The 23,373-nt window shown below is 41.8% G+C and overlaps 1 protein-coding gene across 5 annotated transcripts in view; it reads left to right on the top strand.

Annotated features, from left to right (window-relative positions):
* ZNF385B (zinc finger protein 385B) overlaps nucleotides 1-23,373 on the top strand; it is a 743,747-nt gene that overhangs the window by 533,221 nt on the left and 187,153 nt on the right. Inside the window, exon 1 of one of the 5 annotated variants that reach the window (XM_077448112.1) lies at nucleotides 10,207-10,331. The exons of 3 other annotated variants lie outside the window; for them this stretch is intronic. The gene's annotated coding sequence lies outside the window, so the exon portion shown is untranslated. Of the gene's footprint in view, nucleotides 1-10,206; nucleotides 10,332-10,356; nucleotides 10,588-23,373 lie in introns of those variants that run through there. One more of the 5 variants, XM_077448114.1, reaches the window with a different exon arrangement.

Raw genomic sequence — 23,373 nt, 5'->3', positions numbered from 1 at the left:
GTGATGTCAATCCATTTGATTGGGATGTTTCTGTGACAGTTGTATGGTTTTAGATCTGATCTCATTTTTTTTTGGATTATATAAAAGTATTTTATTGGAAACACATAGGGTCGATAGCATGTTGCCGTGACATACAGTATAATCTGGTTAGGGGATAACAAACATTTCACATTTATAGAAAGCAAACAAAAAGTTACAGCATCACATATCATTGGTCTGTGACGATGCACCGACACGCTTCGATCCCTGTGGTCTTCTTCAGGTGGTAGGTTTGCACTGAAAAGTGAAACAAAGGGAAATCCTGACCAGAAATTTTAAAACCGTTGGATGATTCCCGAGGGTCCATAACCCATTCGTGTCCCCCATAACCCATTCGTGTCCCAAAGGCAGGAAGGATCAATCTGATGTCACTTGAAAGCAGTCACGCTGAGGACACTCTCAGAGGGTAAGGGAGGCCAACACATGGAGCCATTTGTATGGCATGCCTGTAGGTTCAGGAGTGTATGGGATCCTGTAATTATCTCGTTTTCTTTGACATGTTATAGATGTGGGATTGCACGGTTGCAACACTATACTCTTTTACAGTTTAATTTTGTAACGTGACCAGCACTAGAGAGAGTTCAGAATAGCACTTTTTATAGTAAGGGCTAGTTTACACTTGCTTCAAAACATGGCTTCATACAGGGTTTGTTAAAGCGCTCTGAACGCCAGTCAAAGCCCCTGTCACTAAATAAAATGGTTACTCCTTGCTTTTTCTTGGTGCTTCAATGAGGCTTTGGTAGGGCTTCGATGAGGCTTTGGTGGGGCTTCGATGAGGCTTTGGTGGGGCTTCGATGAGGCTTTGGTGAGGCTTCGATGATGCTTTGGTGGGGCTTCGATGAGGCTTTGGTGAGGCTGCGATGATGCTTTGGTGGGGCTTTGATGAGGCTTTGGTGAGGCTTTGATGAGGCTTTGGTGAGGCTTTGATGATGCTTTGGTGGGGATTTGATGATGCTTTGGTGATGCTTTTATGATGCTTTGGTCGGGCTTTGATAAGTCTTCGAAGAAACTTCAATGTGGCTTCAAGCGAGCTTTGTCATGGACTTCTATGGGGACTTTGAAGACGCTTTGAAGCACAACTAAAGCTACATGGGGTATAATTTTTGAAGTAAAGCTGAAGCAAAGCAAAGCAAAAGCAAGTTGTATACAGTACTGTAGGCTAACCATTTTATTTAGTGACAGGAGCTTTCACTGGCGTTCAGAGAGCTTTAACAAAGCTTGTCCAAAGCCTTGTTTTGAAGCAAGTGTAAACTAGCCGTTAATATGTGTTGAAGCCAAAGCAAGTGTAAATGAGCCCTTAAGGTATTTTACCTCTTCTATTACCATTTGTTAAGTGATAGGACCAGATCTGAGCTCACAATACAAGTCTATTTAAATCTGGCTAACTCAAGTGCTCATCATATAAAAAGAAGAAAAAAAATAAGAAGGCAATTGTTATAAAAAATCTTTGTATTAGAAGTGCGAAACTCACACATTGAAAACATGCTAAAAATAATTATGTGATTCTTTTTTTAGCACATTTAATTATTATTGGTAAAATAAATAATAGAACCGCATGAGGATATTCCCTACTGTTTGTGTTATTTCACTCATTTCATCTTATGGAGATGTGCACAAATAGATTTTATAAATCCTTCAGCAGCCAATAAACATGATATATTTCCAGGGAGTATCGCTGTGATAATGAATTAAACAGTGAAAACCAAGAAACAGTTTTACAGAGGAGATGCAATCAGTTTAAGGACAATATCAGCGTTTATTAGCACATGGAGTGCTACATTGTCTACATTGACATGAAACTACCCAGACATTCTGTATACACTAGAAAACAGCAAGCAATAGTGTCTGTATTGACAAAGCTGGTTGTATTGTGTCAGATCATCTATCAGTATCAGCAAAATACCTGTGACTACTCTGTAATAGATCATTAAAGTAGTATGAAACCCTCAGCATTTTATAGCTTAAAAAAAAATGCACAATAAAATACAAATTCCAAAGTAAACTATTGTTTTATTTTTTTTTCCCCAATGGAGCAACTTTCATTATATATATATATATATATATATATATATATATATATATATATATATATATGCCCTCCGCTGGATCAACTGTGAATATAGGATTGTGTATATAGGATTGCATTTTTATTTTATTTTTTTCATCTCTGTTGGTTGAACTGGATGGACTTTTTTCTCAGCCAGACTAACTATGTTGAAATATTTACCCCAGCACTTGCATTTTACAACTTTCAGTGCTTATGGATCCTGCTCTTTCAGCGCTGCATTCCTAAACCTACGGTCTTCCCAGGAAAGAGTTAACAGTGGACAGAGCAGTCTCCAGTCAGTCTGTCAGTTTGGAAAAGGGAGGAGCAAGGGGGTGTCATCTTAGGCTTTTGGGCTGTGTCCTTTCTACTGATGCACACAGTGTAAGGAAACACAGCTCTAGCCCTGCATGCAAGGGTGGCTTCATAAGATGCTGCAAGAGAAAGACGCCACTCTGAAACAGGAAACCTGGAGCAGCTGTCATTGCACCAGTTTAAATTGAAACATAGGCAAGGATTGAGGCTAGGTTCACATATGAGCATGCAGCAGCTTACAGCAGGTGTCCGGTGCGTTCTGTGTTAGGAGCACTCTTTAACCACTTCCACGCAGGGCATTTTGACCCCCTTCCTGCCCAGGCCAATTTTCAGCTTTCAGCGCTGTCACACTTTGAATGAGAATTGTGCATGCAACGTTGTACTTCATATATTGACAATGGGTATTTTTTTCTGGATGTTGGAGGGTTAGAATGTTTGTATGCAAATATATTAATTTTGTGTGCTTTTAATGCACGGTTATGGAAACCTGCCCATGTAACTAAAATAAAAAGAATTTGTAATCATCATCAGTGTGTGATATAATTGTGCACTGATACATAAATGCACATTAAAAATTTATTGATGCAAGTGCAATGGTATAAGGGAGACAACAACAGCTCAAACTGAGCAAATTATTAATGTACATGTGTCTAATGTGACTGACAGCATATGGCAACTGTTAAATCTCAACTCCAGGCACAGCTTTTCTTTTTTTTTTCTTTATATTTAATACTAACCTTTAACCAAGTGTAATGTTTTTACTGTTCCCGGAGTTCTCTTTAAGCTCAGCTGAGTGCTGTGAATATGTACAGTGGGTGCCTCACTTCTGGGGAATGGGGTCTATGATTGACATCAGTCCCGGGATTGTGCCCCCACCCCTTACCTCTGTTGTGCCAATCACAAAGCTCAGGACAATCATGACATTGTCGCTGTGCTTTGTTAATGGAATAACACAGGAGAGGGAAGGAGTGGAGGGGGAATAACAGAACTGGTGTTGGCCATAGGCACCGCTCCATGCAGTGGGGAGCCATCAGCTCTCAGAAGATTAAAAACATTCCAATTTTAACAATTAGAAAGATTTAAATTAGCTGTGCTGGAGTTTAACATTTTTAATTCAAAGTAAAATGAGTTTGTACACAGTGGCAGGAATAACTAAAATTGTAAATACAATACAGATAGTTGTAAAATAAATGTAAAAAAAATCCATTTAAATACAATATAAAATTTTGCTAGCGCTCAACCCTAATGCCGTGTACACAAGACCGGACTTTTCGACAGCAAAGTTCAGACGAAATGAATCCGTCCTTTTCTTACGAAAAATCTGAAAGACTTTAGAAATAGAACATGTTTCAAATCTTTCCGCCGGAGCCAGTTCCTATCGAGAAAAATGCTGGTCTGTATGCAGGTCTGACGGACCAAAAACGACGCTATTGGCTACTGGCTATTGAACTTCCTTTTTCTAGTCCCATCGTAAGTCATCGCGTTAAACAATTGGACATTGGTGTGATCGTGTGTAGGCAAGTCCGTTTCAGCAGAACTCCATTGGAATTCTGTTGAAAAGTCTGTCAGAGATCATTGAGACGGAAAGTCCGGTCGTGTGTAGTCAAGGAAAATTGGAATTGATTTATTAAAGGGGTTAGCGATGTTCACTTAGCAATGTGAATGTTCAGTTTGAAAACTGGCTTTTGGTAAATAAAGTGAAGCTGTGTTCACTTTGAATAATCAATTATGTGCTTATAAAAATCCTGCTTTTCTTTTCACACAAATGGATGTGTATTCAAGGTTCACTGTATTTATCAACATTTACTTTACAAAATGAACATTTACTTTTCTTAATGAACAGCCTTTAACTCCTTCAGTAAATCCACTGCAATTTCTAATATTTAGCTAATTTGAAAACAGTTCCTCTATTATACCTCGCTGACAAAGTCCCATAGGACATAACGCCTACGGGAGGAGGAGCCATGGCTTGTGACGTCACCCGCTGCTATCCTGACAAGCTGACACAGGATTGGCACTGTGTATACTGTTTTATGCTTCCCATCAGGAGGATTGTTAGTAAGTGTTCTAACATTTAATAAAGTCTGCGATTTTTAGATTAAATGGACCGCACTTTGATTTCTTCATTTATTTACATGTGACCTTGATTTATGTGAGCATCGGGATCTCTCGCTTTCCGGTGTGTCTTTCCCTGAGGTGGGACAAGTGTATACTGACCATCCTGTTAGCTCATGGGTCTCATGAGGTGAGCGAGCATTCTGCCTGTCGGTGGTGGGAACAGTCACCCCGGGTGTAGGTGGATCTGATAATACTCATGTGGATCTTTCTGCCTTTATAAGGACGTTTTGCTATTCTAACATTGGGCTCTGGACTGCTTTTAATAAGTAGTGTCATAACTCATTGGGACATTTACATATAGCTTGCATATATTTATTGCCCTGCACTGTTTGTGTTTGTCCTCTATTATATGTAAGCTACACAGTGCATCAGGGCACCTCTGTATCAAGCATTCTGCTCTAATCTATGAAAACACCAACCAATATTTACATTTAATGCAAATTAAACCTTGTATAACACTGAATGCTCAAAAGATGAGAAGGGGGTAACACATGAGCTTACAATTCAGATAAATCTTTACAGATACCTTGTATAAGTTTATAACAGTTTTATTGTCAAATGAAAGTGAAAGGATAAGAACTCCGAGCTGTGCGCTGCAGATATTACTTTATTGGATCATCCATAGTAGATGCAGTATGCAGCCATTGTATCGCCGCCTACAGAAACCAACCTATCATTAATGCGTTTCACCACAATCTGGCTTGATCAAGGCACACCACTAATATCAAACACACCATTAATATTTAAAACATGTATATCTGGATAGTTAACATGCAGCAAATGATTGGTAAATAAATACCCCCAAGCATGGGCATAGCATCAGTGGTCGCAGCGGACACAATTGTGACACCCCACCCATACTCCAGGGGGGCCCATGCGGCCTCCTTCTCACATTAGATGTCATGCCTGTGTTTTGTTGGCAGCGGCGCACACTCTCACTGGGCACTCCTGGGGAGCTCAGCTGTCACAGGCAAAATGAGAAGCACATCACGGCAGACAGAGATCCACTGACTCACCCTGAGTATCCCCAAGGGATGGACAGGGCCGTCTTAATGACCAGAGGGAGGCCCTACACTTTACCCTCTCTTTCAGCTTTGCAAGAATTTACTGCTTGGCAAAGTCCATTGGGTTGGCTGGAACAGGAAGCACGGTGCACAGCGGTGTAGGGGAGGTTACCTTTAACACTTCCCTGTCATCCAATTAGTTGTGGTTGTCCTTCTGGGATCTTTAATATCACCCGAGGCAGCCGGAGTTGGTGGATGGAGCCGAGGATGTGGTTGCCTTCCCCACTCCTCCTAAAGACTGATTCAAAGCAGCCACAGGAGTCTTCATCTCAAGCCATGCAGTAAGTGATTGAGCACACTGTCACTTTATACAGCCCTAACCTACCACTACAATGGCCCAACTTATACCACCCCAACCCGCCACCATACCACCCTATACTAACCTAACCTGCCACTATACCGCCCAATACTAACCTACCTGCCATGGTACCACCCTAACCTGCCACTATACTGCCTTATACTACCCTAACCTGCCACTATACCTCCTTATACTAACCTAATCTGCCACTATACCACCCTACCCTGCCATTATACCACCCTATACTACCCTAACCTGCCACTATTTCGTCCTATACTAACCTTACCTGCCAATATACTGCCCTATACTACCTTAACCTACCACTATACCACCCTATAATAACCTAACCTGCCACTATAACACCCTAACCTGCCACTATACCGCCCTATACTACCCTAACCTGCCACTATAACACCCTAACCTGCCACTATACCGCCCTATACTACCCTAACCTGCCACTATACCGCCATATAATAACCTAACCTGTCACTATACCACCCTAACCTGACACTATACTGCCCTATACTACCCCAACCTGCCACTATACCGCCCTCTACTAAACTAACCTGCCACTATTCCACCCTATATTACCCTAACTTACCACTATACTGCCCTATACTACCCTAACCTGACACTATACCACCCTAAACTGCCACTATACCACCCCAACCTACCCCCATACTGCCCCAATACCACCCCCAACCTACCATACTGCTCAGTGACTTCCCTGCCACTACATAATGCTCAGTGACCACCCTACCACTGTATACTGCTCACTGACACTACATACTGCTGACGCTACATACTGCTCACTGACTGCCCTGCCATTACATACTGCTCAATGACTACTCTATCACTACATACTGCTCACTGACACTACATAATGCTCACTGACTGCCCTTCTCCTAACTACTGCATTGATCACCCTACCATTATTTACTGCTCACTGACACTACATACTGCTCAATGACCATTCTACCATTAAATACTGCTCACTGACACTACATGCTGCTCATTGATTTCCCTGCTCCTACATACTGCTTAATGTTCACCCACCATTACACACTGCTCATTGACACTATATACTGCTCAATGATTTCCCTGCTCATAAATACTGCTTAATGACCACTCCACCATTACATACTGCTCACTGACACTATATACTGCTCACTGACTGTCCTGCTCCTAAATGCTGCTCACTTACTGCTCTGCTCCTACATACTGCTCAATGACTACCCTACCATCAGCCTTGAATGTATTTTATTGTGATTTTATGTGATAGACCAACACAAAGTGACACATAATTGTAAAGTGGGAGGAAAATGATAAATGTTTTTCACATCTTTTTACAAATAAATATGTGAAAAGTGTGGCGTGCATTTGTATTCAGTCCCCTTTACCCTGATAACCCTAACTAAAATCTAGTGGAACCAATTGCCTTCAGAAGTCTCCTAATTAGTAAATAGAGTCCACATGTGTGTAATTTAATCTCAGTATAAATATAGATGTTCTGTGAAGCCCTCAGAGGTTTGTTAGAGAACCTTAGTGAGCAAACAGCATCATGAAGGCCAAGAAACACACCAGACAGGTCAGGGATAAAGTTGTGGAGAAGTCTAAAGCAGGGTTAGGTTATAAAAAAATATCCCAAGCTTTGAATACACAGGGCACTGTTCAATCCATCATCCTGAAAATGGAAAGAGTATCTCACAACTGCAAACCTACCAAGACATGGGCGTCCACTTAAACGGACAGGCCGGGCAAGGAAAGCATTAATCAAGAAGCAGCCAAGAGGCCCATGGTAACTCTGGAGGAACTGCAGAGATACACAGCTGTATAGGTGGGAGAATTTGTACACAGGACAACTATTAGTTGTGCACTCCACAAATCTGGCCTTTATGGAAGGGTAGCAGGAAGAAACCCATTTTTGAAAGAAAAGCCATAAGAAGTCCCGTTTGCAGTTTGCCATATGGGGAACAGAGCAAACATGTGGATAAAGGTGCTCTGGTCAGATGTGAACAAAATAAAACTTTTTGGCCTAAAAGCAAAATGCTATGTGTGGCAGAAAACTACCACTACACATCACCCTGAACACACCATCCCCACTGTGAAGAATGAAGAAGAATGGGCAAAAATGTCCCTCTCTAGATGTGTAAAGCTGGTAGAGACATCCCCAAAAAGACTTGCAGCTGTAATTGCAGTGAAAGGTGGTTCTACAAAGTATTGACTCAGAGGGGCAGAATACAAATGCATGCCACACTTTTCACATATTTATTTGTAAACAAAATGGAAAACCATTTATCATTTTCCTTCTACTTCACAATTATGTGGCACTTTGTGTTGGTCTATCACAGTGATGGCGAACCTTGGCACCCCAGATGTTTTGGAACTACATTTCCCATGATGCTCAACTACACTGCAGAGTGCATGAGCATCATGGGAAATGTAGATCCAAAACATCTGGGGTGCCAAGGTTCGCCATCACTGGTCTATCACATAAAAGCCCAATAAAATACATTTATGTTTTTGGTTGTAATATGACAGAATGTGGAAAATTTCAAGGGGTATGAATACTTTTTCAAGGCACTGTACTGCTCTATTGACTGTAACTGTCCACTTTTAAAGGTAGTATAAGTTTATCATTTTAAAGTGACATTTGTTTTTTTATATTTTAACCACCTCAATACGAGGCACTTTCACCCCCTTCTTGCCCAGCCCTTTCAGTGCTGTCGCACTTTGAATGACAATTGCGTGACATTGGAACACTGTACACACATTTTTAAATTGTTTTCTGCACACAAACAGAGCTTTCTTTTGGTGGTATTTAATCACTGCTGTGTTTTTTATTTTTTACAAAAAGAAAAAGAAAAAAAGTAAAATTTTGAAAAAAAAAATGTTTTCTTATTTTTTTCCGGTAAATTTTGTAAATAAGTAATTTTTTGCCTTCATTGATATGCGCTGAGGAGGTGGCACTGATAGGCTGCACTGATAGGCACTGATGAGGTGGCACTTATGAGCACTGATGAGGTGGAATTTATGGACACTGATGAGGCGGCACTTATGGGCACTGATTAGGTGGCACTGATGAGGGGGCACAATTATGCCGCACTGATGGGCACTGATTTGCGGCACTGATGAGCACTGGTAGGTGGCACTGGTGGGCACTGATAGGCAGCACAGATAGGCAGCACTGATGGGCATTAATAGGCGGCACTGATGGGCACTGAAAGGAATTGATGGGCAGCACTGATGATCAGGCACTGATGGGCACTAAAAAGCAGCACTGACTGGCACCAGTAATGGAAACTGATTTATGTTACTGATGGGCACTCATGGGCACTGATTGGTGGCACTCATGGGCATTGATTGGTGGCACTTCTGGGGCTTTACTGTAATCAGGGCACTGATGATCCATGCCCTGATTACATGCCCTGCTCTCGCCTGTAAAGGAGATACCGCTGATCAGCTCCCCTGCTACACACTCTGTCAGTGTGAGGCGATGAGAAACGCTTATCAGACTTCCTGTATTTACATGTGACCAGCTGTGATTGGACACAGCGGATCACATGGTTAAAGAGCCTTGTTAGCGGCTCTTCACAGAGATCAGGGTCAGTCCGTGTCCTTGCATCACTGCATGGCTGCAAATCACCACGCTGCACATCCCCATGAGCGCACAGGAGTGGACATTCAGGTACGTCGTAATATGACGTCCACCCAGGATGAGGGCCGCACCATCCCTCCGTCATTTGATGGTCGGCGGGCGACAAGTGTTTAATAAAGTTTTCCTTAGGATTTAGTTGGGCCTTGCTAGTTCATTTCTTTTTTTTAAAAAGATCTTTGATCTCTTATATGTTGCTCAGATAGATCTCCACCTCTCAAAGGTTGCATACTCCTGCTCCAGGGTATACAAAGGATATTGGAGAAACTGTCCACATTTTGACATGCCTCTCCAATTCTTTAAAATGACCCTCTCAATATGTAAATAAAGGTCTGACTTAACTCTTTAGCCACTTGAAGTATCTTCAACTTTTGCATTAGGGCCCACAATCTTCACCCTACGCCTCTGTCCCCAAGTGTACACATCGGTGTCTTTGACACAAGAAAGGACCAAGTCTGGGATCCTTTATCACAACTGAAGTAAAACTGCCTCTCTGCTTCTATTACATTTCTATTTAAAGCACATACCGTATAACCAGCCACTGCTTTTTTCTTATTCATTCTTCCTTTTACAAAAAAAAACGGAAATAGTAACTGATAAAGCTGATTCTATTGAGAATCTAGTTAATATTTCATCTGGCTTAACCTTTTCTCCGGGAAAAACAAAGTGCAAAGGTTAATGTATGGTATAGAACAGAATGTTTGACTAGCTAATGCTGTTTCTGGTTAGATGTCAAACTTTGCAGGTGATATTTTACGTCTTGGTAATATCTTGTATTATACTACAATTGCTGTAAATGTAAGTACTGAAGACACTGAAATATAATACCTCTGTAAATGCTTCATTGAATATCATGGGTGAAACATGGACGTTTTTGAGATGCGGTAACCAATGAAAGGAAAGGGAAGGAAGACTCCTATCTGTGTGCTAGCCCTCTGTGTGTCTGCGAGGACATTGTGACCAAACTAGGAGAGAACATTAAGACAAATGTTCACAAAACGTGATTTTCACTTGGAGACTAGTCTTCTACGCTGACGCCATTCCAATAACTCACGTACACAATAAATAATAATTTGCAATTGTGATTTATTATTTATACTTATATGTGAGCTACATATATTATAGCTGTAATGGTAGCTATTAACAGTTTTTTTAATTAAAAAATGTAATAAAAAAATAATGGTAATATAAATAATGATGCCATTCAACATTCAGAAACAGAAGAGTTTTCATTTAGGAACAGATACTGTATAAATGTATCATCTTTAATGAGTAGACTATATGTATCACTTGATAACATGTAATCAATATTTATTAGGAGACCCTTAGAGGCCCTAAGGCCCCATACACACTTAGATTTTCTTCAGAATTTTGTCTTCAGATTTACCCAAACCATATAATATGAGGTCAAACCTTAAGAGTTTTAACTTGTATGCAATCAGGCAGACCCTTGCACTACATGGTTCTGGTAAATCTGAAGACAAAAATCTGCAGAAAATCTAATAGTGCGTATGGGGTCTAAGGGGTTGATTTACTAACTGCAAATAGACTGTGCAGTTGCACTCTTCAAGAGCAGTTGCTCCAGAGCATAGTAAATGAGCAGAAGTTCTGCTAACTTCTATCATCCAATCATGCGCAAGCAAAAATGCTGTTTTTTATCTTCCTTGCACATAATTGGGTATTCTTTGCAAAGTGAAGCTTTATCTCATTTACTAAGTTCTGGAGCATCTGCACTAGCAGAGTGCTACTGCGCTTTGAAAAGTGCACGGCCTATTTGCCTTTAGTAAATCAACCCCTGTGTCTCTTTCTTTAAATTATAACAAATAATGTTGCAAAAGTGACTAGCTACTGTATTTACCAGTGACTGTTTTATTTTATTACTTAAGCACCATTTAGATGAAAACATAACAGGGTTCATTTACTAAAACTAGAGAGTGCAACATCTGATGTACATGATAGCCAATCAGCTTCTAACTTCAACGTGTTCAATTAAGCTTTAGCAATAAAACCTGGAAGCTGATTGGTTTCTATGCAGAGCTGCACCAGATTTTGTACACTCCAGTTTTAGTAAATCAACCCCAATGTCTCACGCATTTTAGGGCATGTAGCAGAAAATAAAGCCTGTCCCCACACAAGGGCAACAAGCTAGACAACATGGTGGATTTGCTAAAGGCAAATAGATTGTGCACTTTGCAAATGCCGTTGCACTAATTTTCCTTAGTAAATGTAGTAAAACGTCACTTTGTAAAAAATACCCAATGAGATGCAAGGAAAATAAAAAAACACAGCATTTTTACTTGCACATGATTGGATGATAGAAATCAGCAGAACTTTACAACGTTTACCAAGCTCTGGGGAAAATGAGTGCAACTATTTGCCTTTAATAATTCCATCCCAATATATTATACATGTTGTACTATGTACTGCGCACAGTGACACATTTGACCCTCCCCCCCCCCCCCCACACACACACACACACACACACACCAAACAAGCAAAGACTTACCATCGTATGTGGCAAACTGGTCTGACATTTACACTCTACTGTCTGTCTGTCCTGCTGTTAACTGCAATTCTGCTTGACCCACCAAGATGGGGAAATATCAGTATGATGGAAAGTATAACATAAATATGGGTGAATTCAATTACCGGTGCAGTAAGCTAAGTGCAAAATGCGGTAACCTACAGCAACTAATTAGAAATTACAGATTAGTACAAGATTGACTCCACTTAGACATTGCACATTGCTGCTTGCACTATTTCATTATATAAGCCCAATACTCTCCTGTACAACATTATTTCACTTTGTAATTTACAGAGGGTGTTGACATTTAGTCAGGAGCGTGCCATTACTATAGGCTGTCAGAAAGCAAGACGAAGCTTGCAGCTTTTACTTCTATTACCAAGGCAAGAGGAGATCATTAGAGATGTGTGATATATTTCATTTGTAGTGTGTTGGCAACCTCTTGAGTGGCACATAACCTATTTGTCTTCTATAAGTGGGGCAGGCATTGAGGTTCTGGCGTATTTAGAAGTGGCCTAGTCATTTGTTGGTGCATTAGTGAGATATATGTTGAACCTCTCTAGATTATGTGGGACTTCAAATACAGTACAATTTTTATTGAGATTATACAACATACCATAGGAAAAAAGTGAATGCAAGTGAATTAGGGACACCTACTAGCAAGTGTATGTAGGCATAAGACATGCCCCCTGCCACGCCCCCTTAAAGGAGAATTTACCAACAAAAAAAATGTTAATAAAAGCCACAAGTGCTTTTTTTACCACTACTATTTCTTTATATTGGCTTTTAAAATTTACAAATGCAGCAATTTCAAAATTGGATAAAAGGTTTAGCACTGGGAAACACTATCTGAAAGATAAAAAGTGCATTTTATATACAACTATATAGATCAGAACAAAAGGAGGAACAAATGAAGAGGAAAGAGGGACAGAGGGACTTTGCTTCAAATCAGGGACAGTCCCTAGAAATCAGGGACAATGGGGAGCTATGCATACTGGATTAACAAATAAGACAGAAGGTCACTAACTGTTAAAGCAACTGTTTTTAGTTAAGTATTGGAGTTGTACAGTTGAGGGTTAGGAAGAAGGGATACTGATCCTAAAATTTGTAGGGTGGTGGTTCTCACGGATCCATAGGGTGAAGCTGAAAGAACAGGGGAGGAACCTAAAGGATGACTGGGAATATTTACCAGAAAAATAGAAAGAGATGCAGATATGCCCCTTATAGTGTAGTGTGTATATATATATATACATATTTATATATAAAATTATTATCTACAAAAAAGTTGTGTTTAGGTAGACATAAGGAGCTTAGTTACTTACATTCGGTGAGGTTGCGGTAACCCTTCTGGGTAAGACATGCAGGCACAAGTTGAGAATACCCCTGTTGTCTCCATGCAGAGTGGAGTTAGTAGTTGTTGATGCCTTGGGGGTCCTAGTTCTAGGTCCTCGAAAGGGCCTGGTAATACACTTGTTGTTTTAGAGAAAGTCAAAAAGCCCATTAGTGAGATGCCAGTTAGAATGTGTATTAAAATGATGGTGTGTCTAGAGATGGATCGGAGTCATGATATTTGACAAATGTCAAGTTATTTTATTTCAGCAAAATGTCATATAAGAGAACCACCACCACTTGTATCACATCCTATCATCATAATCCAAAAAAGAAGAGAACACTACGGACTTTACTGGTACACATGAGATGACACTTACAAGTTTTGAAATGTATTACATTTTAATTCTTCTTTTAAAATTGTATTAAAAGAAAGATGTTTAAGCAGGGTTCAACATTAATCTCTCACAATTTTCAATGAAGCTATTGCAGTATATGCACAGATCACATTTATTATATTGTTTTTAGATCCTTGTAGATCTAATAACAATATAAGTTATGTGATATATTGCGCATATATTGTGCATATATTGTAATTGCTTGATTGAAAATTGTGAGAGATTAATGTTGAACCCTGCTTAACCACTTTCAGACCGGACCAATTTGCTGGTCAAAGACCAGACCACTTTTTGCGATTCGGCACTGCATCGCTTTAACTGACAATTGCGCGGTCGTGCCACGTGGCTCCCAAACAAAATTGACGTCCTTTTTTTCCCACAAATAGAGCTTTCTTTTGGTGGTATTTGATCACCCCTGCGGTTTTTATTTTTTGCGCTATAAACAAAAATAGAGTGACAATTTTGAAAAAAACGCATTATTTTTTACTTTTTGTTATAATAAATATCCCCCAAAAATATATAAAAAAACATTTTTTTCCCTCAGTTTAGGCCAATACGTATTCTTCTACATATTTTTGGTAAAAAAAATCGCAATAAGCGATTATTGATTGGTTTGCGCGCTCCCGATGGCAGGGCGGCATTGATTATTGGACGTACCTGTACACCAATATACCTGCCCGTGCCATTCTGTCGACGTACATCGTCGTGCGCTGGCTTCACTGCCATGTGTTCTGTGTATGCCACTTTTTTCATTACTTGTGTAAACTATTACAGTAAATTTAGAAATAGCTGCTCACTTTTGGAGTCTCTCTCTCTAATTGACATTCCATATAAAGCAGAGAAGGGAAAGGGGATGTGCCCCTTCTGTATTCATTCAGCCATTTATTTGTTATTAATTAAGCAGAACATCAGGGGGACGTAAAACTGTATCTGTACGGCAGAGGGGCAAAGCAACTTTTGCTAGGCTGTTGGTTAGTGAATTCATGGCACCCCTGCGCAAGGTAGACATGTGCACATTGAATCTCACCCTGCACCCGGTGACATCATCTCCGATCGCACGTGTTCCCTGATGTTCTCATAGGCTGCGAATGCTGTAATCCACTGGCCCGAGCTGTCACTGCACTTCAGAGACACAGATGTTTAGGAGAAAACCAACCTCGGGTTTTGCTGTAGGATTACTATCATGCCTGTGTTTATGCTCCCCTTGTGAGCAGTTTTACTTTTGACTTATCATTAAATGGTTTACCAATACTGCACTTAGAGGCGCTGTGTTTCTTTTCCTTTGTTGCATTGCAGAGACTGCTTCTAGCTCTTCACACCGGCTGCCCTTAGTGCTGGAACATGGATTCCTCTCCCTCTTCATCTTAGAGACTGTTGCTATTTACTTTTTCCCTCCTATTGAGAGACTCTTTTAATCACATTGATCTGTGTACACCTCCAGGGTCTCTCCTCAAACCAGCGCTGAGTTTATTTTTTTGTATGAATGAACACAGTGAGTGATCTTTACCAATTACTCACTGTGCTCATTCAGAAAAGGAAGCAGCCGGTAAATGACACGGGTCCGGTCAGCAGGGGGAATCTATGCCACACAGGGGTGATTAGGATGTGCCCAGGCATATGACACAACAAGATTTTTCAACTGCTGTAACTCTTGAACTAAGAGCAGTTAGGGCTTTCAGCCCACCAGAGTGGTAGATATTAAGATTTTTTTTTTACATTCCTTAGACGTTTTTTTAAAATACAACATTTTAGCAACAAGTTAAAAAACCCATTAGCTGCGGGCTATAGGCTGACAGCTCACACGGCCATGGGTGTCCGCAGGTAGGGGCAAGGGGGGGGTCAAGTGCCCCCCCCCCTGGAATTGGGGATCAGATGTTAAATTTAACACAGTTGTGTCGCTATCAGGGCTTCCTGCCCGCTCCGTTCCTTCCATATTGGCCATAACTGAGGGCCAATCAAAGGAGACTAGGTAGAGAAGAGCATCATGGGACATGTAGTCCCAAAGATTGTCAGCCCCATTTTCCACAGGGAGGAGGCTACAGCTCGATCAAGAGAGAGATTGAGAGACTGCAGCCTGGAAAAAAGCTGAGGGAGAGAGTGCTACAGAACAAAGAATGAGGAGTGTGCCAGGCGGAAGCCAGAGAGACCAGGGTACAGACATGCTCCACTACTGACCAGAGTCACCCCGGGGGACCCAGAGTGGTCGATCGTCCAGCCGGAGGGACCACTGCTGTAGTTTCACTGGGTCTGGTAAAAGGGCCTGTTGGTCATTATCTATTACTTATCTTAGGAACTGTACTACGTCTGCAGTCTCTGACCATGATAATGTGATAATGACATTGTCGAAAAAGGGTGGTGCATGGGTGACCTTAAAATGATACCCTCCCCCCCCCCCCCAAAAAAAAAGTTCTGTGGACGCCCATGCCCACAGCTATTTGCAAGATACCTGCAGATAATTGGGCCTGGATGCAGACTGTGTGATTAAAATAATAGATTAAAATTAGAGTTTAGAGTTCTTCTTTAAAGCCTGTACACACCTGCCAATGTGGAACATGATAGATTTCCTCCTCATTAATAAACAGAAGAGAGTTTGACAATTCAGAAGATAAATGAGAAACAAAGTGACAAAAAAAGAAGAATGTGGGGAATGATTTACTGCTGTTTCTGTTCTTCTCACAGTACAAAGAAAACAAGTAGCTGAATCATGCTTCATAAATTATATGGCAATATCATAAAGGGCGATATTTTCAAATTGAGTTTCATATAATATTGCCATAAGCGTACACAAGAGTTTTATAGATTGGCTTATTTGGAAGCCATATGCTATCTTTTTTACTTGCCTTCAAAAATTAAAAGTGTTAATGAATAGATAACCATCTGCTTGTTGTCTTATTGAACTGGATGTCATGCTCTGTTCATTGCATTGTAAATGTTTAGGGTTGTGTAGAGAAGTTTCTAGTCCTAGAAGTTTAAAGTGATACTAAACAGAGAAGTGGTAATTGCCATAATTCATTCACATAAATGACTGTATTTATTGGCGTATAACACGCACCTTTTCACCCCAAAAATCAGGTGTAAATAGTGTGTGCGTGTTATACACCGATACTGCAATTTGGACTGCCTAGGAGGGTAACGGGGAGGGGGCGGGACGAGCGCCGTCAGATTACATACAGCGAGAATCTCCTGTTAGTGCTTAGTAATTGGTCCAACATGTTCACATGGGGGTGGGAAAAAAAATCACCATGTAAGCTCCAACTCAGATCAAGCTTGTAATGAACATCGGGGGTTATTTACTAAAGGCAAATCCATGTTGCACTACAAGTGCACTCCTAAACTTTAGGAGCTGTTAATGTAGCCTAGGTATTTCATAGGCCACAATGTCATTTTGCATCCATTCTTTTATCTCCCTGGATATGAGTGACAGGTGCTGTGGTTAGCAATGTTCCCATTTAAAGCAAAGTGCTTGTATTAAAGCAGTAATATTTTGAGTGATATCAACAAAATGTAATAGATGGCAGCAAAAGATGGTGTATAACATAAAGTGTATGTCAAGGCAAAAAAAATATGCAATATGCAATACACCTCTGCAGTATATTCCCCATGTTTTATCCCGGTAAAGACCCTGCAAGCACAATTTGGCTGCAATAGACTTTTTTAAACATTCGGTAAACTAAGTGGATCCTCCTTATCATGCTTGCATTGCTTCCCGAATAACATTAGCAAAGCACCGATGGAGTTTACGTGTTTCTTAGAGATGTTCGTAAATGTCTGTACTTTAGCATCTGATGATTCTTGAAAAACTAAAATGTAGTGCCTTCTTTGTCTGTTCATGTAAGATAAATGTGGTTTGCTTTACATGGATGTTGTACACACAGAATCAGGATATATTGCTTGGATCAGTGATATAGTCGAGAATGTATTATCTCTGTGTCCATTGAATCCATATATTTCCATATATTTGCCAGTGAAGTACATGGTGTCTGACAGCTTCTTCCACTGTGTTGGTTTGTTTTTATTACAGGCTTGCTTGTTTCGGCTCTTTTCAGGAAATATAAATGTGGTCACGCAGTCCATGTCTCTTAGGATATTTACATTGCCGTGTCTGCATATAATGTTGCTAAATTTCATATATATATATATATATATATATATATATATATATAGTAAAACCTTGGGTTTTAGGTGCTACAAGCGGTACAATTATTTTGCATGAAAATTTATCGTTTATCGTTGCTAAATTTCATATATATATATATATATATATGTATATATATATATATATATATATATATATATATATATATGTATATATATATATATATATATATATATGTATATATATATATATATATATATATATATAGTAAAACCTTGGGTTTTAGGTGCTACAAGCGGTACAATTATTTTGCATGAAAATTTATCGTTTTATATTGCAGTCCTGTAATTCTTAGCGATAACTCACTTAAATCTGTCCAAACCAGAGTCTAGCAGACATCCCCGGTATGATAAAGTTTGAAAAATGAAATCATAAATTATAATATAATAAATAATTATAAATAATTGTACCAAATAATAATATAACAATAATAAAAATTATTCAATAATGTAATCAAATCAAAAACACTGATGACAGATCTCCCCACAAATCACTATCGCTCAATTCTGCAAGTGATTACAATTTATCATCGCTGTTTTCTAGCTGGTCTAAAATCATTTTTGATGTAAAGGGACAATTTTGGTTGCTATGGACAATCTCCAGTTTCCAGGCATAAGGCTGGGTTCACACTCCAGCGGTTTATGAGAACGGATGTGATTTGCACCGCACTGCAGTGCAAATCACATCTGATCTCTGTGCGATGCGAGTTCAGCCATACAGATAGTATGGCTTAATTTGCATCGCAAATGGCCCAAACTCGCACAGGACCCTTTTTTTGGTCCGCAGCAGAATTGGATTGCATGGGTGTTCACACCATGCGATCCGATTCCTGTCCGAGTTTGCAGATCGCACTGCGATATGCGAACTGATCTGGGGGTGTCATTAACGTTTCACTGACACTCCCAGCAGTTCGCATAGGGCAGTGTGAACTGCTGCCGGGAGGTATGCGATGCGGGAACCCGCCGCGGATTTGCGGCGTTCCTGCATCGCTGCAATGTGAACCTAGCCTAAAGAACAGTTTTTATTATATAAAACTGCATGCAGGACACTGGGCAGACCACTAGGGACAAAGGGGATGTGAAATAATTACATACCGCAATGTAATCTGTAAGATTACATTATACGGTATGTATAGTGAGTGTTTCACTTTTTGAATTTGACACCGATCTCCGTCCCCGTGCGTCACAACGCTCGCAGGGAACGGAGCTCGGCTCCGTGATAGATCGAGCGAGACACGGCTCGCTCGTACAGCGGGGGGACATCTCTGGATTCAGGGGACAAGGTAAGTAAGCGTCCTCCTGGATCCAGCGATGCGGTCCCGAGTCTGGCTCGGGGTTACCGCTCTTGGCATAAAAATTTCCCCCCGAGCCAGACTCGGGAATACCATCGGGGGGTTAATCCAAAGCACTTTTATATCAAATTTCTCCATAAGAAATAATGGAAACTCAGATGATTAGTTCCACAACCATTTATTCATAAATCCTTCAGTTTATACTCCAAAATGATTATAGCAATGTGACCAGGTTGTGTAACCATAAAATGTCCATCCACAAATGGCAGCCTTCACAAGAGGATTAGAAGCAAAATCCAGCAGGAGCTACAGAGTATAAAACAGAAGAGAGCACTTCTAATGCCGCGTACACACGATCAAACAAGCGGGTGGAAAAGTCCGGCAAACTCAAGTCCGCCGGACAATCCCCCCATGTGTAGCCTCCGGCATACTTTTTTGACCCAAAAGTACGGTGGACTTAGAATGCCGTGTTGCACTCCAATCTTCCCGCCGGACTCGCATTTCGGCGGACAATCCGGCCGTGTGTATGCCAGTCCGCAGTACTTTTGAAATGAGCAGACTTTTCCCGCCTGGAGAAAAGTCTGCTCATTTCGAGCGGGTCTCCAGGTAGGCGGGGCCCGCGAAGGAGACGCCGCCGGCACCGCCAACTGGTATGCAAAAAAAAATCGGCGTTGAGGTTCCCCCCAAGTCCACAACAGACCCTTGTCCGAGCACGCTACCCGGCCGGCCAGGAAAGGGGGGCGAGCGAGCGCCCCCCCCTCCTGAGCCGTACCAGGCCGCGTGCCCTCAACATGGGGGGTGCCTTGGGGAAGGGAGGGCCGCGCGGCCCCCCCACCCCAAAGCACCTTGTCCCCATGTTGATGAGGACAAGGGCCTCTTCCCGACAACCCTGGCCGTTGGTTGTCGGGGTCTGCGGGCGGGGGGCTTATCGGAATCTGGGAGCCCCCTTTAATAAGGGGGACCCCGGATACCGGCCCCCCACCCTATGTGAATGTACCCCTACCCATTCACCTGTAAAATAAAAGTACAAAAAAAACACAACACACGAGATAAAATACTTTATTGCACAGCTCCGGGGGTCTTCCGTCTTCAGGGGTCTTCTCGCCGGACTCCTCCGCTATCTTCTTGTAGCTCTTTTGCTAGCGGAGGAGTCCGGCTTTCTTCCTCGCCGCCGGCCTCTTCTTCCGACTTTGGGGGTCTTGTCCCTCTCTTCGGTTCTTCTGCCGGGCCACCGCGCCTTCTTCTAGCTCTTTTACAGGCGGTGGCCCGGTCTTCTGTCGCCGCCGCCTTCCGTTCTTCTGTTCTTCTCTTCTTCTTCTTCTTCAGATGTTGCCTCGCCGAGTCCTCTGCTCACAATGACAGGGAACGGGCACGCGGCGACTTATATAGGGACAAGGGGCGGGGTCTTCGGTGGATGTCACATGAGTTCATGTCCGAAGTCGGAAGAAGAGACCGGCGGCGAGGAAGAAAGCCGGACTCCTCCGCTAGCAAAAGAGCTACAAGAAGATAGAGGAGGAGTCCAACGAGAAGACCCCCGAAGACGGAAGACCCCCGGAGCTGTGCAATAAAGTATTTTATCTCGTGTGTTGTGTTTTTTTTGTACTTTTATTTTACAGGTGAATGGGTAGGGGTACATTGTACCCCATACTCATTCACATAGGGTGGGGGGCCGGTATCCGGGGCCCCCTTATTAAAGGGGGCTCCCGGATTCCGATAAGCCCCCCGCCCGCAGACCCCGACAACCAACAGCCAGGGTTGTCGGGAAGAGGCCCTTGTCCTCATCAACATGGGGACAAAGTGCTTTGGGGTGGGGGGCCGCGCGGCCCCCCTTCCCCAAGGCACCCCCCATGTTGGGGGCACGCGGCCTGGTACGGCTCAGGAGGGGGCGCTCGCTCGCCCCCCTTTCTTGGCCGGCCGGATAGCGTGCTCGGACAAGGGTCGGTTGTGGACTTGGGGGGGACCCCCACGCCGATTTTTTTCGGCGTTGGGGTTCCTCTTTAAGTCCATACCAGGCGGCGGGGCCGGCGACGTCTCCTTCGCGGGCCCCGCCTACCTGGAGACGCGCTCGAAATGAGCGGATTTTCCTCCGCGTGTGTGGGCGAGCCCGTTCATTTCAAAAGTAGGGCGGATAGTACGGCGGACTTAGTACGCCGTATTAGTCCGCTGAAAAAGTGCCGTGTGTGGGCAAGTAGCCCATTCGGAAAGTCCGACGGACAGTCTGGCGGGAAGTCCGCCAGACTAAGTACGTCGGACAGACGGCTACGTGTGTACGCGGCTTTAGTGTAGCAATATGGTTACATTTAATGAAGGTACACCATTTAGCAACGCACATGGTTGATGATTAAAAGAGGCACATCTAAGTATGCAGGCATCCGGGGTAAAGCTGTCCACATAAACTGTCCACCTCACCGCCGGCACCGTTGTCAGTCTGTAATCGTGACAGGGAAGACTACACTGCTGTAGAGCGATTTGAAAGCGAGGCTTGAAGCACTTGTGGAAGGAATGACGATGGTGGTGAGGAGGATGGTTTATGTGAACAGCTTTACCCCGTCTGCCTGCATACTTAGATGTGTCTGTTTTAATCATCAACCATATGACTTGCTAAATGTTGCACCTTCATTAAATGTAACCCTATTGCTACTCTTAGAGGTGCCTCTGATCTGTTTTTGATCGCTTGTATATCAAGTCAAAATGTATTTAAAAACTTTGTTTGTCTTGCAAAACGCTCTCAAACCAAGGTTTTCATTTCATATATATATATATATATATATATATATATATATATATATATATATATATATATATATATATATATATATATATAGTCAAATTATATATATATATATATATATATATATATATATATATATATATATATATATATACTACATTACCTAGTATAGGGACACCTGCCTTTACACGCACATGAACTTTAATGGCATCAAAGTCTTCATCTGTAGGGTTCAATATTGAGTTGGCTCACCCTTTGCAGCTATAACAGCTTCAACTCTTCTGGGAAGGCTGTCCACAAGGTTTAGGAGTATTTCTATGGGAATGTTTGATCATTCTTCCAGAAGCACATTTGTTTAGTTAGACTGATGTTGGACATGAAGGCATGGCTTTCAGTTTATGCTCTAATTCATCCCAAATGTGTTCTATTGGGTTGTAGTGGAGGCCAGTCAGGTTCCTCCACCCCAAACTCGCTCATCCATGTCCCTATGGATCTTGCTTTATGCACTTGTGTGCAGTCATGCTGGAACAGGAAAAGGCCATCCCCAAACTGTTCCCACAAACTTTGGAGCATGAAATTGTCCAAAATGTCTTGGTATGCCTTAAGAGTTCCCTTCACTGGAATTAAGGGGCCAAACTCAACCCCTGATAAACAACCTTGCACCATAACCCCCCCTCCACCAAATGATTTGGACCTGTGCACGAAGCAAGATCCATAAAGACATGAATGGGTGAGTTTGGGGTGGATGAACTTGCCTGGCCTGCAAAGAGTCCTGACCTCAACCCAATAGAACACCTTTAGGATGAATTAGAGCTGAGACTGCAAGACAGGCCTTCTCGTCCAACATCAGTGCTTGACCTCACAAATGTGCTTCTGGAGGAATGGTTCAATATTCTCATAGACACACTCCTAAACCTTGTGGATAGCTTTCCCAGAAGAGTTGAAGCTGTTATAGCTATGAAGGGTCGGCCAACTCAATATTGAACCCTACAGACTAAGACAGGGATGCCATTAGAGTTGTAAAGACAGGCATCCCAATACTTTTGGTAATATATATATATATATATATATATATATATATATATATATATATATATATATATATATTATAAAACAAATGTGTTTAAAAATATTTCTTTCCTGCAAATATATCCGTTCTTGAGCCTAATAAATAGGTAACTTATAAATATGTAGTGCTAACCCCTGGAGAGGGGCGCTGGAAAAACCCAGGTCTTCCTTAACTGTTCAGGGGCTGCAAGCCCAGTTACCAGTTCCAGAGCACACCAACAAATTTGGGCTCAGTTTAGGGGCGCTTTTTTGAAGAATTATTGCAGATCTTGAACACAGCAGGTAGAGGGGATGCAGGATAAAGGCAGTCCCCAGGTTACAAACAAGATTTCTGTAGGTTTGT

The sequence above is a fragment of the Lithobates pipiens genome, unplaced genomic scaffold (genome assembly GCF_037356315.1).
Source record: "Lithobates pipiens isolate NorthernLeopardFrog02 unplaced genomic scaffold, aLitPip1_a1.2 Scaffold_22, whole genome shotgun sequence".
NCBI lineage: Eukaryota > Metazoa > Chordata > Amphibia > Anura > Ranidae > Lithobates > Lithobates pipiens.
The sequence above is the reverse complement of the archived record's forward strand: the minus strand, read 5'-3'. Positions and strand labels throughout refer to the sequence as shown.